We start from the raw sequence: 13,177 nt of genomic DNA on the forward strand, positions 1-13,177 counted from the left end.
AGACTGAAGAGCTTATTGATATGTTCAGGTTTATTGAATTTAAGAGTTAGTACCAAGAGCTGGAGAGTCTACTTTTTGGAGGGAAATGCTATTTAGAATATGTAGAAATAAGTGGTAACAGTTAATTTAGAAAGATTGGATAACAAATGCTTTTACTGTCCATAGTAAAGATGTCCTGTTATCCCTAAGGCACTGGCTGGTACCCATGACTTTCTGATTTTGTGATTGCTGTATATATTATATTTGAGCAATAAATAATTGGTAACAGTGTCTTATAGCTATATGGTGTTCTACAGTACACTCTGTGCAGTATGTCAGGTTGCATTGATAACCCTGTATGTACTGATTTTCCCCTCATTCTTTCCACATCAGCTTTTTTTTTTTTTTTTTAAGATTTTATTTATTTATTCATGACAGAGAGAGAGAGAGAGAGGCAGAGACACAGGCAGAGGGAGAGGCAGGCTCCATGCAGGGAGCCTGACATGGGACTCGATCCTGGGTCTCCAGGATCCGGCCCTGAGCTGAAGGCGGCACTAAACCACTGAGCCACCCGGGCTGCCCCCACATCAGCTTTTTAAAGTAATTTTATATTCTTTAGTTTCCTGGAATTTACCTTAATGTTAGAATGCATGAAAATATGGTTCAGTTTTATAATGGAATTTTTAGAGTAACCAAGTTTTTTTTTTTTTTTTTTTTTTTAAAGAAGGTTCACACCCAATGTGGGGCTTGAACTCATGACCCTGAGATTGAGAGTTGCATGCTGTACCGACTGAGCCAGGCAGGTTCCCCCTTAGTATAATACTTTTTAAAAAACTTCCTGAAGTGGGATATCACATGGGAACGGTAAGTTCTCCCCTTAATGCAGATCTCAATGCAAATGAAAGGGAACTGATTGGAAGAGAGTAAGCAAAATTTCTTTTTTTAAATTAAATTAAATTATTATTAGCTTTTAAAGATTTTATTTATCTATTCATTAGAGACACAGAGAGAGGCAGAGACACAGGCAGAGGGAGAAGCAGGCTCCATGCAGGGGGCTGGATGCGGGACTCGATCCCGAGTCTCCAGGATCATGCCCCGGGCTGAAGGCGGCATTAAACTGCTGAGCCACCCGGGCTGCCCAGTATCTGTTTTGTCAGAGTGGATTCATTTAAGCTAGGAGTTAGAGCTCCGCCTCAGACACCAGACTTCTAGATCTGAGTCCCTGCACACTACTGACTGGCTGACCTCTGTGCTCCACCTTCCTCTCTGGGCGAGTGATCATGACAGCTACTCCTGGGGTTGGGGGGATTAAATGCGTTAACACATATCAGATGATTAGAACAGAGCCTGACATGGAACACTCTAAGGTTTACTATCACTGTTATTTGTATATCAAAGTAATTCAGTAGAGTTTAGTTGTCATTTAAATGAGATAAATCCTGGGGGCAACTAGGTGGCTCAGTGGTTGAGCATTGCGGACTGAACCAAGGGCACTTTTCCACTTTTTCCTCGTGCACTGTTAGATCCTCCTGTCAGTCTAGAAGGACCTCTGAACCCTGGACTGGAAACCCCGTTGGATTGGGAGCTCAGCCCAACAGAAGCAGAGCTCAGACCAAGAGGAGCTCACCCGGGGCCTAAGAAATGGTGAGAAAGACAGTGAACTCAAAAGGGTTCAAAAGCATGCATGTGCTTCTCATTGTCCTTGAATGCTGTCAGAAGCTCACCTTGGATCCCACTGCTGCCACCAAACCTGTTAAAAAAATTTAACGGAGTAAATCTGAAGATCTAATTGGCTTTATTAGACAATTTACAAATATAGCAACATCTCATCTAACAGGTAGAGGGGAGTTCCAAGGAGCTGTGCAGAATGGAAGGTTTTTAAAGGCAGAGAGGGGGCAGAAAGAAAAAAAAAAAAGAATTTATTTGCAAGGAATGCATGGTTTTAGGCCAGGTTCCCTCCTAAGGGGAAGAGTAGAGGTTTATTATGGGGTAACCTCCTGGTGTTGACCAGGAAGTCCCAGTTGGGCTGGTTAAAGGCTATGTTCCTGAGTCATTGAAACTGTCGTTAGGTATTAAGTCTTGGTTTGCTAAAATAAGGCCTTAACATTAGTGACACCATTTTGGGGCTATGATTTGCTTTCTAACAGAGTCCTATGGCATTTTATGAAATCACTTCTAGTCTTGAAGTATAGGATGTTGACACCCTCAAAGACCTGTATGCCTATGAGGTATTGTCAAGGTACCCACAGAATGCAGGACAAAAATAAGCCGGGGCACTGGGGTGGCTCAGTCAGTTAAGTGTCCAACCCTTGATATTGGCTCAGGTCTTGATCTCACAGTTGTGCGTTTGAGCACCATGTTGGCTCTACACTGGGTGTGAAGCCTACTTAAAAAAAGAAAAAGAGGGGATCCCTGGGTGGCTCAGAGGTTTAGTGCCTGCCTTCGGCCCAGGGCGTGATCCTGGAGTCCCGGGATCGAGTCCCACGTCGGGTTCCCTGCATGGAGCCTGCTACTCCCTCTACCTGTGTCTCTGCCTCTCTCTCTCTCTCTCTGTGTCACTCATGAGTAAATAAAATCTTAAAAAAAAAAAAAAAGAAAGAAAGAAAATATAGCCAACAAAGAGGGCTGTGCCTCTGGGCCTCAGATCTCCTGGGTGATGGCTTCCCTGCAGTCTGCTCTTTTCCCCTTCCTGCAGATGCAGGTCAGGGAGCCTAGGAGGATGAGTCAGGCCCACCCACGGACCTCTGCAAATGCCTCTGGATGATGTAAGTGGATGCTATTGAACGCATGAGTTCACTCCCAAGTGTAACTTTGCCCTGGCCAAACATAACACATTTATGCCCCTGGTTGTGAGATATATATCAGCCCCGGGTTGTAAAGTAAGTAAATAAACACACAAACAGCTAATAAAATGTAAGTCAGATCCTGTCACCCCAATGCTCAGGAACCCCCACAGATTCCCCATAGCACTAAGCATAAAATCCAAAGTCCTCACCATGGGAAGGCCGCCACAGGAAACTCTGATCTTGGGACTTCTACTCTTCCCTGTGCCATCCTCAACACGCCAGCTGAAGCCCGGCTTTGTACCTGTTGCTCCCTGTGAAAATCATACAATGTGGCCTCATCAACCGTGAGGCCTTCCCCGATCACTTCATCTAAACAAGCTGCCTCCCTGCCTCCAGCGCTACTCCCTATTTCCTTACCCAGCTTTCTTGTGTTCACAGTATTCAAGTACATATCTTCTCCCCATTAGGAGACAAGCTTCGGGAGGCTGGGACTCTCCTGTCCTGAGTCCCTGACACCTGGAACGGGGCCAGCACACGGGGCCAGGTGAGGTGTTCTGCAAACCCTTGTTGCAGGAGTTGACCCTGGGTGGCCTGTGACTAGGTCCTGCCCGCCTCTGCCACCCATTGCCAACGAACTCTGATCTGTCTCCAGCTCTGAGGCAGTCTCCCACCAGCTGTCAGGGTGAGAGTGGAAATTTCCACCGGAAGCCTGAGGGACAGCCACGTTCCCCAGCTGGGCTAAGAGGAGCTATTGGGAAATTTCCACAAACTGTGTCTGGCTACGTCATAAAGTGGCCAGGGAGTGCAGGGAGGGGACAGGGGGCTTCTGAACCAGGAAGGCCATCTGGGTTTACTGTGTACCAGGAGGTGCAGCCTGCTGGGACGAGGTGGGGCTGCTGGGGCGCATCCTCCAACCCTGGAGCCAGAAGAATCATCAGTCAACGTGAAGTTCAATCCCCTTCTCTTCCAGGTGGAGGAACTGAGGCCAGAGAGGGGAAGCAATTCATCCTGGTCACAGAGGAAGTTAGTGACAGACATTGGACTCACACTCACTGCACCCCCTGGGGGTTTGGCTTCTCTTCTCTTTCATTCTTGCCCTCCCGCCTTTCCCTTCCACAGTTCTCCAGCTAACCTTTCTCCAGTGCCACTGGGGCCAGGTCATTGCCACTCTGAGCAGACCCTCAGAGCTGCCTGCTTCTCCTTGCACACCCTGTCCCTGCCACAGACCCTGCTACTCCTCTACAGCTCACCATGCCCACGCTGCCCCCACACCAATGAGATCAAGATGTCTGGGGATGGGGTACAGGCCCCAGTATATTTTAAGGATCCTGGGGTGTTCTCATTCACAGCAGGGTTTGGGAACCACTGGGTCAGCTTTCATTAATGGCACCTCCACTTCCTGTCCCAGAGCCCAAGGCTGCAGATCAGTGACTCTTTTCTTTTTTCCAAATTTACTTTCCAGATTCATGGGTCCCATGAGCAATCCTATGTCCCTCCTGCTCCTGCTCTTTGCCCAGACCTGGGCCCCTACTCTACCTGGATTGCCTGGGCTGACCTGCCTCACTATCACTAGGCACTCACTCAATATTTGCAGTTGATGTTGGCCAAGAGGATCTTTGGCATAAATGAAGGGAAAGGGCTTTGGGGTCAGGAAAACTTGGATTCTAATACTCTCCAGTTCCACTTACTGTCTGGGCCTCAGTTTATTCATCTGTGAAGGCAGATGGGGTGGGGTGGGGGTGTGTTTGTGTGTGTGAGAATGCCTGCCTTGTAGTTTGTTGTAAGGATCAAAGATACTACCTAGTGGGCCCAGCAGCTCACAAACCAGCTGCTCTGGGGACAGGCTGCCCTTGCCTTGATGCTGGGGAGCGGTGACTACTTCCATGGGTGGGAAGCAAGGTGGCTGTGAGCCTTCTGATAAGGACCTTGCCCACAGGGTTTCTTCTAGGACAGGGCAACTGCAGCAGAGCAGTGAATTAGGGGGGAAGCAGAAGCTGAGGGGTAGGGGTCATGAGAGATCAGCTAGGGAGTACCACCACTCTGCCTGAGAATGCGGGGTGAGGTGCCTGGTGGGAGGTTCCCTTGGGAACCCACCAAATGCCCCGTGGGGACAGAGTCAGCATTTGAGTGTCTGCTATGCCCAGAGGTGCCAATGCCTAATGGTAACCACACTAATCAACTTTTTCTAGCCCTGTCTCTTTCTCTGAGCTATCAGGGAGGAGAAGCTTGAGACCAAATAGAACACGAAAACATTGAGAGCAAATAGGACCAGACTATTTATTTATTAGAGAGAGAGAGCACAAGCAGGGAGAGGAGCAGAAGGAGAGGGAGAAGCAGGCTCCTCGCTGAGCCGGAAGCCTGACATGGTGCTCGATCCCAGGGCCCTGGGATCATGACCTGAGCTGGAGGCAGACACTTAACCAACTGACCCACCCAGGTGCCCCAGGACCAGACTTTTTAATACATAGGAGATGAGCCTGTGCCTGTACTGTGTACCCCCAGGATGGAGAAGCCACAGAAGCATCTTAAGCAGATGCAGGTGTCCCCAGAGAGCTAACAGGGCTCTGGCGAGAAAGAATCGAGGGGCCACCTGTGCCACACTGTCTAGCTCGTTCAATAGCTGCTTCCCCTGGGGTTTGTCTGTGAACCCCGTCTGTGCCGGGCATTGATGGGCTGCTATCAGATGCCCATGTGGCCTGGCAAGGCCCTTTCTTTCTCTGGCCTCAGTTTCTCTAGCTGTGAAATGCCTCCTTTTCTGCGGGTCATGCCAGACTTTGCCAGTCTGTAAAAAGATCCAAGGTCTCTCCATTCCAAGTGGGAAAATTAAATGTGTCCCGAGCCCAAAGCCTGAAGTAAGGTCTGGTAGGCCTCAGGGGACCAGTCAGGCAATAGGTCTGAAATCAGGCAGCAAGTCTGAAAAACGATCACCTCTGTATGGTGAGAAAATTAAAAATAAATAAATAAAAAGATTTAAATTTGTTGTTTGAAGGTGTTAATTGCAATGTCATTCTTAACAGTTTCCTTGAGACAAAATTTACCTACTATAAAATTTACTTCCTTTACGTGTACAATTCAATGACTTTTAGTGAGTTCACAGAGTTGTGTGACCATCACCACGATCTAATCTGAGAACTCTCAATCATTCCAAAGTGCCACCTACCACCCTCTGCAGATGCAGCTGCATGTACCTGGGGCCTGGAGTGAGGATGGCAAGTATAGGCAACAAGAATTACGAAGTGATTTAAGCCCCTGAGAGATTGGTGCTATTTGTTACTGCAGCATAACCTGGCTAACCTCATTCTGACTGGTATACAGATTAATGAAACTAATGAGCAGAACATGAAATTATGTCTTCTCTGATTGAAACTATGAAGAACAGTGTCTGAAAATGGGCTGTAAACTTAAGGAAATGAGGAAATTATAGCCTGCTAGAGTATGGGAGGAGGAGATTGTGCGGTAATTGTTTCTCTTTTAAAACTTTTTTAAAAAAATATTTATTTATTTGAGAGATATAAAAAGATTTTATTTATTTATTTATTTATTTATTTATTTATTTATTTATTTAAGAGAGAGAGAGAGAGAGAGGATGAGTGAGAGGGGCAGAGGGAGAGGAAGAAAGAGAAGCAGACCAAGCTGAGTGTGGAGCCTGATGCAGGTCTCAACCTCCCGTGAGATCATGCCCTGAGCCACAACCAAGAGTTGGGCAGCTTAACCGACTGTGTTACCCAGGACCTCCAAATTGTTTCTCTTTTAAGAGAATGTGTCGGGGATTCCTGGGGGGCTCAGCGGTTTAGTGCTCGCCTTCAGCCCAGGGCGTGATCCTGGAGTCCCGGGATCAAGTCCCATGTCGGGCTCCCTGCATGGAGCCTGCTTCTCCCTCTGCCTGTGTCTCTGCCTCTCTCTGTGTGTCTCTCATGAATAAATAAATAAAATCTTTAAAAAAAAAAAAAAGAGAGAGAATGTGTCTTTGGGTTCCTGGACCCAATTCCAATGTCTTTCTCTCTTTGTGTGTGTGTGTGTGTGTGTGTGTGTGTGTGGTGACTTCTTACACAACAACGAGCAATTCCCAGGAACCAGTAGGGTATTGAGAATTCAACCCAATTCTGACACTATCTACCCAGAGAGAGCGTCAGATCCCACAGGTTTAGGGCTCAGTCCCACGGACTGCTCCCTTTCCTACATCAGATGCCAGTGGCAAGCTCAGGTTGCCACCTGAGCTTCTGACCAACCAGCTATAGATCAGAGGTTCCAATGACCCCCTCTTTGGGTTCAATCAATTTGCCAGCAGCTCACAGAACTCCGTTTACCAGTTTATCAAAGGATATAGATGAACACTCAGGTTAAGAGATAAACAGGGCAAGGTCTGGGTGGGTCCTAGGTGCAGGAGCTTCTGTTCTGTGGAGGTAAAAGTATGTCTGTCCTGTACTTTCAAGATTTTATGGGCCTGATCAATTATTCCATTTCTAGCCCCTCTCCCCTCTCTGGGGAATGGAGGGTGGGGCTGGAAATTCCAAGCTTCTTTTTTTTTTTTTTAATTTTTTTATTTATGATAGTCATACAGAGAGAGAGAGAGAGAGAGAGAGAGAGAGAGAGGCAGAGACACAGGCAGAGGGAGAAGCAGGCTCCATGCACCGGGAGCCTGATGTGGGATTTGATCCCGGGTCTCCAGGATCGCGCCCTGGGCCAAAGGCAGGCGCCAAACCGCTGCGCCACCCAGGGATCCAAATTCCAAGCTTCTTAAAATGATTTGGTTTTCTGTGACCTGTTCTACCCAAGAGCCATCCAGGAGCCCACCTGGAGTCACCTCAATAGAACAAAAGATGCTCCCAATGCTTTTATCACTTAGGAATTTACAAGGGTTGAGAAGCCACCTTTCAGAGATGAGGTCAAAGATAAGTATCAGAATAAAGATGCTCTCAGTGTTCTTCCTGCTTTGGATTTACAAGGGTTTCAGGAGCTCTGTGCCAGAAATGGAGCTGAAGACCAAATATATATATATCTTATAATAAATCACGATATTGCAGTGTACCTCCTGGTCTTCAAACACAGATTCCTTATAACAAAACAATCATAAATGTCAAAAGACAAGATTGGGTACATTCAGGATGGTATGGCCATAGACATACTGGGACATTACTAGAATCTCAATCATTAACACTTATCCAGTCCATTATCATATCATATGACAATGTGTCCCAGGGTGAGGCCACTCAGGTTTGCAGGCTTTCAATTCCATCTTGTCAGGTTCCAAAAGCAGGACAGCAATACTAGTCTAGCAGGTGCCTCACCTCAGTCGCTTCCTGTTTATATAGGGTCAGGTTACACAGACACAGAACTACATGGCCGCTTCACCACCAGGCAACACAGCTGCATTCACTGTGAGCCCCAATTTGACAGATGGGGTGAAGGCACATCTGTCCATTCAGGCCCTTAGGAATTTTGACATAAGATTAAAAGCACAGTTACTTTCTTGCTTAGGAATCAGGGGTGCTTGGGTGGCTCAGTTGGTTAAGTGGCTATCTTCAGCTCAGGTCATGATTCTGGGGTCCTGGGAACAAGCCCCGCATAGGGCTCCCTTCTCCCTCTGTTGCTCTTGCTGCTTATACTCTCTCTGTGTGTCAAATAGATAGATAGATAGATAGATAGATAGATAGATAGATAGATAGATAAACAGATATAATCCTAAAAAAAAAAAAAAAAAGAGTCATCCCTGCTTCCAGCTCTGGTAGTCAAGCCTTGGCCCTATGCCCACTGTATCAAAGAGAGGGAAGAAACAGCTGAGATGATGTGGAACAGAGAGTACCAGCACCCTTTAAACCCCTTCTTGCCCAGATCTAGGAGAAAAACAGAGAAATCCATCCAGTGGGGACACTCCTTGAGCCCCTCTCATACTGTGAGCCAGCCCTTCATGGAAGCCACCCTCATTTTAGATAACCAGTCTTGCAACGGCCCATATTCCAATTCTCTATCAAACTAGTACTCTGACCAGAATATCTCTCTGCCTGTTATTGGACATTATCGGCTGTAAAGTGTGTTCCTTGGTCCGAAGAAATGGTGATCAGCGTCCAAATGGGTGCACTGCCTTCTGTTCCGGTTCTTTTACCGTATTCTGAGCATTTGCATCTACCACCGAGTAAGCCAAGCCTCCTTCATCGCAGCATCTATTCCTGTCAGGACCCGTCTGTAGCCCCTCCCTGCCCCACCAAGCCAGGCTGCCAGCAACGCCTCCCTTGGCAGATCTGATCAGGGCCTTCCCACCAGGGAATCGCCCACACGGCCACCTGCAATCTCTGCCTCTTTGGTTGGTGGACAGGACCCCTGTGCCTCAGAGGATGCAAAGGGAGTATGTGAGATTCAGCCCATGTCTGCAGCTTCCTCATGGATCCAGATGGTCACCCTAGGGGAGTGCACCAAAAGAGCCACTTGGTTTTTTTTCTTTTCTTTTTTTTTTTGCCACTTGGTTTTTCTAATCACCTTTTGAACCTGGGAAGGGGGCTTTTCTGATGGGCATTGACATGTTTTACTTCAGTTGGCCTCTTAAATTCCCAGAGCGATTTTCATAGGCCTGAGCCCCCGGGGGCACCCCCTTAACGGTCCAGTTTTCCACTGCGCATCTCCCCAATTCTTACATCACTGCCAGGACCACAGCGTGTAGTTCAGTCCATTGAGCTGATTCATTCTTCCCTTCTTCCATCAGAGTCTATCTGCTGGCCTAATGAGGTAGCTTTCCAAACAGGATGCTATATATTCATCTGGGAGCTGCCATCCATAAACCAAGCAGCATTTTGTTTAATCAAGAGGTATTTGTAGGGGATCCCTGGGTGGCGCAGCGGTTTGGCGCCTGCCTTTGGCCCAGGGCGCGATCCTGGAGACCTGGGATCGAATCCCACGTCGGGCTCCCGGTGCATGGAGCCTGCTTCTCCCTCTGCCTATGTCTCTGCCTTTCTCTCTCTCTCTCTTTCTCTCTGTGACTATCATAAATAATAATAAAAAATAAAAAAAGAGCTATTTGTAGGGCACTGTCCACATGGCAATAGATCCTGGCAGGTGGTTCCGAAGTTGGTCCTAGGGGAAAAGAGGCTACCCTGGTGTAGATGGTGCTTACTTGCATTCTCCCATTGGCGTGCTCCTGTAGAAACCATTTGCATTTTATTTTGAGACTCTTCTGGGCTCTGCCTTCTTTATTAGTGTTTGTCTGACCCGATATCCCTGATATCACCCAGACATTATGAGTATCTCAGGCCTCATGATTATCTATTATCTTATCAATATCCTACAGTCATTGGGGTAGCTTGAATTGATGATTGATAGCAAGGTTGTAAATATCCCTGAAAGGAAAATTCTCTAATCCAAAGTCCCAGTAGTCATTGCTGGGAGGTGTCCACAAGCTTTGGACAGAAAGCCTCAGGCTGGGCTCCACAAGGGTTATCATACAGAGAATTTGTCCTTATGAGCATTCCAGAGCATCCCACACCATGTGGGCTCAGGCAATCCTACTAATCCTCATTTAATGTGACTACTTAATATTGCTTGAAGGGCAGATTTACATGCCTTTCTGTTTTATAATCTAGATAAGGGAAATGTTCCCCAGCCAGATGCAATGTCCATTCCCAGAATATAATCAGGTGAGAAAGACATTTCACCCAAACCCTGTTTAAACATTCCCATTTTCGTAGTTTTATTGGCTATCACATTTTTCTGTCTCTCAATTTAAATGTGGCTCACACCAGGGCTTCTGGACCACAGCATGTGGAGCTCCCGTGTCAAGGAGTCCTGAAAAGTTTTCTCCAACACTCCCTGACCATTTTGCCTACTTTTTGTGCAAAAGGCTTTGGGTCTCCATTTTGTGCAAAGGGACCTTGGCCCTTTGGCCAATCTTTAACTTTTTTTTTTTAACCTTTAACTTGATTAATCTGCTTGCCCACAGCCATAAGCAAACGCGATTGCTGCTCATTGGTTTCTCATTGTAATCTCTGCCTTGAGGCTTTTATTTTTTTTTTTAAGATTTTATTTTTTATTATTTATTTATTCATGAGAGACACAGAGAGAGAGAGAGAGGGAGGCAGAGACACAGGCAGAGGGAGAAGCAGCCTCTACGTGGGGAGCTCGAGCCCAGGTCCCCAAGACCACATCCTGGGCTGAAGGCAACGCTAACCCACTGAGCCACCCGGGCTGCCCTGCCTTGAGGCTTTTAATGTTTCTCCAGACTGGGATAGACTGGACTTGTTTGAAGTACTTTAATATTGAGGGACCAATGGGGGTCCTTTTGCCCACCCAAGCTAAAAGCTTTGTTTCAACCCCATCAATGTCCATTTTGTTCATCCCATTTGTTAATAACCATCCAAACATTTCCACCCTATGGATGAGTCCTGTGACTCTCCCCTCTCTGTTTCCTCTTCATTTTGCTTCTCTACCAAGATTCACTTTATTCACCTTTTTTTTTAGATTTATTTATTGAGAGAGAGTGTGTGAGTGGGGGGAAGGGCAGAGAGAGAGAATCTCAAGCAGACTCTCTGCTGAGTGTGGAGCCTGACATGCGACTCCATGCAGGGACCCTGAGATCAAGACCTGAGCAGAAGCCAAGAGTCAGACCTTAATAGACTGAGCCACCTAGGCGTTCTTATTCTTTTCTTTTTCTTTCTTTCTTTTTCTTTCTCCTTTTTCTTTTCTTTCTTTTAAAAAGATTTTATTTATTTATTCATGAGAGACACAGAGAGAGAGGCAGAGACGTAGGCAGAGAGAGAAGCAGACTCCCTGCGAGGAGCCCAATGCAGGCCTCGATTCCAGGACCCCAGGATCACGACCTGAGCCAAAGGCAGAGTCTCCATAACCTCTGAACCACCCAGGAGTCCCTAATCACCTTATTTCTTTTTCTTTTTTTTTTAAGATTTTATTCATTTATTCATGAAAGACACTGAGAGAGACACAGAGAGAGGCAGAGCGAGAAGTAGGCTCCATGCAGGGAGCCGACATGGGACTTGATCCCGGGTCTCCAGGACCATGCGCTGGGCTGAAGGCAGCACCAAACCACTAAGCCACCGAGGCTGCCCAATTTCTTAGAAAATCTAAAAAATTCCATTTTGTTGGGAAGAGTCCTGGACTTTCCCTTCTCATCCTCTAATTAACCTACTGGTTTGATTAGCATCTAGAAGACCTGTAAGGGGAAGTTGAGACAGAACATTCGATAAGGCTTCATGAAGTGTTTGTCGGTTGCAGCAGTTAAGATTATCTGAGGTGCCCATGTGAAAGGGGCCCCCATAGCTACAGAATTCACCAAGACTTGGGTAATGAGCATGTTGGGTAGGTAAATATCCAGGTGGTCCTAAGCTGTTCCCAGATGATTTGCATGCGAAGCATATCAGCTGCTTCATCTGGGGTATTCTACTGGCATTTATGGGGCAAGACGACAGTCTCCCTTCTCAGGGTAAACAGACCTTACAGCGGCTTGTATCCAGTCCACCAGGTTGGCTGTTCCCTCAGAAATAGTCCCCCTGTGTACAGCTGTCTGTCATGTTCCATACTGAGCCAAGGCGTTGCATAAACGCAACGTGTGCTCCCACTCTTCGGCATCCAAACCAGAGATACTGCCCTGAAATAAGCTACACTCATAATCCATTTTGCTAAAGCTTCCACAGGGACCCAACGGTACAGATCCACAAAACAAAGCTCTCTTTTGCACTGCATCCTCTGTTTTCAGTGGTTTCTTGGTTTTGTCCTTCCCCCACATTTGTTACCTTTTTGGTGACCCGAGGTCTGGGAGGTACTTTCTGTTGTCCTTTGTGGGAGTGGAGAAGGGTGGGGGGGTGGGGGTTGAGGCTTGTGGCCAAAGCTCAAACAACAATAACCAAAGAATATTTTGCCCTTTTTCCTATTAGTTTGCATTTCTTTAGGCATCAAGTGAGCCAACCCCTAAGGAGCTGGATCCATCTCTAAATTCCATCGGTGACTTTTATTTTTAGTAATGGAGCAGGGCACAGCTGCAGCTCCAGCCCATGGGTGACCACATGGCCACCCAGGGATCAAAGGTTTTTCACCCCCAGCCTTTCATCTTTCTCTTCGCAAAACGACATCTTTCCAAGAGCCAGGGATGTTCTAGCAAATCCCACTTCACCACCACCAGCTCTCTTGGGCTCTTGGACCCAATTCAATTCCAATATCTTGGAGGGATTTTCCACACAACACCAAGCAATCCTCAGACACCAGCAGGGTGTTGAGAATTCAGCCCACTATCTACCCAGAGAGTGCATCAGACCCCACAGTTAAGGGCTCAGTCCCACAGACTGCACCGCTCCCCCACTTCAGATGCCAGTCACAAACCCGGGTCATCACCTATGCTTTTTTTTTTATTTTTTTTAAGATTTTATTTATTTATTCATGAGAGACAGAGAGAGAGGCAGAGACATAGACCAGCA

The 13,177-nt window shown here is 46.9% G+C and overlaps 2 long non-coding RNA genes across 5 annotated transcripts in view; one reads left to right on the forward strand and one right to left on the reverse strand.

Moving 5' to 3' along the window:
- LOC140634159 (uncharacterized) overlaps positions 1-13,177 on the reverse strand; it is a 32,703-nt gene that overhangs the window by 7,271 nt on the left and 12,255 nt on the right. The window contains exons 2-5 of one of the 4 annotated variants that reach the window (XR_012031676.1): positions 3,627-3,744; positions 2,975-3,076; positions 1,704-1,729; positions 985-1,272 (exon numbers count right to left, since the gene is read on the reverse strand). This is a non-coding gene — a long non-coding RNA (uncharacterized lncRNA). Of the gene's footprint in view, positions 1-984; positions 1,273-1,703; positions 1,730-2,974; positions 3,077-3,626; positions 3,774-13,177 lie in introns of those variants that run through there. The other 3 variants (XR_012031677.1, XR_012031679.1, XR_012031678.1) reach the window with 3 other exon arrangements.
- LOC140634160 (uncharacterized) lies at positions 997-5,633 on the forward strand. Its single transcript, XR_012031680.1, has 4 exons — positions 997-1,623; positions 2,675-2,744; positions 3,233-3,309; positions 3,736-5,633. It is a non-coding gene; the product is annotated as an uncharacterized lncRNA (long non-coding RNA).

Source organism: Canis lupus, chromosome 5 (assembly GCF_048164855.1).
Source record: "Canis lupus baileyi chromosome 5, mCanLup2.hap1, whole genome shotgun sequence".
Classification (NCBI taxonomy): Eukaryota; Metazoa; Chordata; class Mammalia; order Carnivora; family Canidae; genus Canis; species Canis lupus.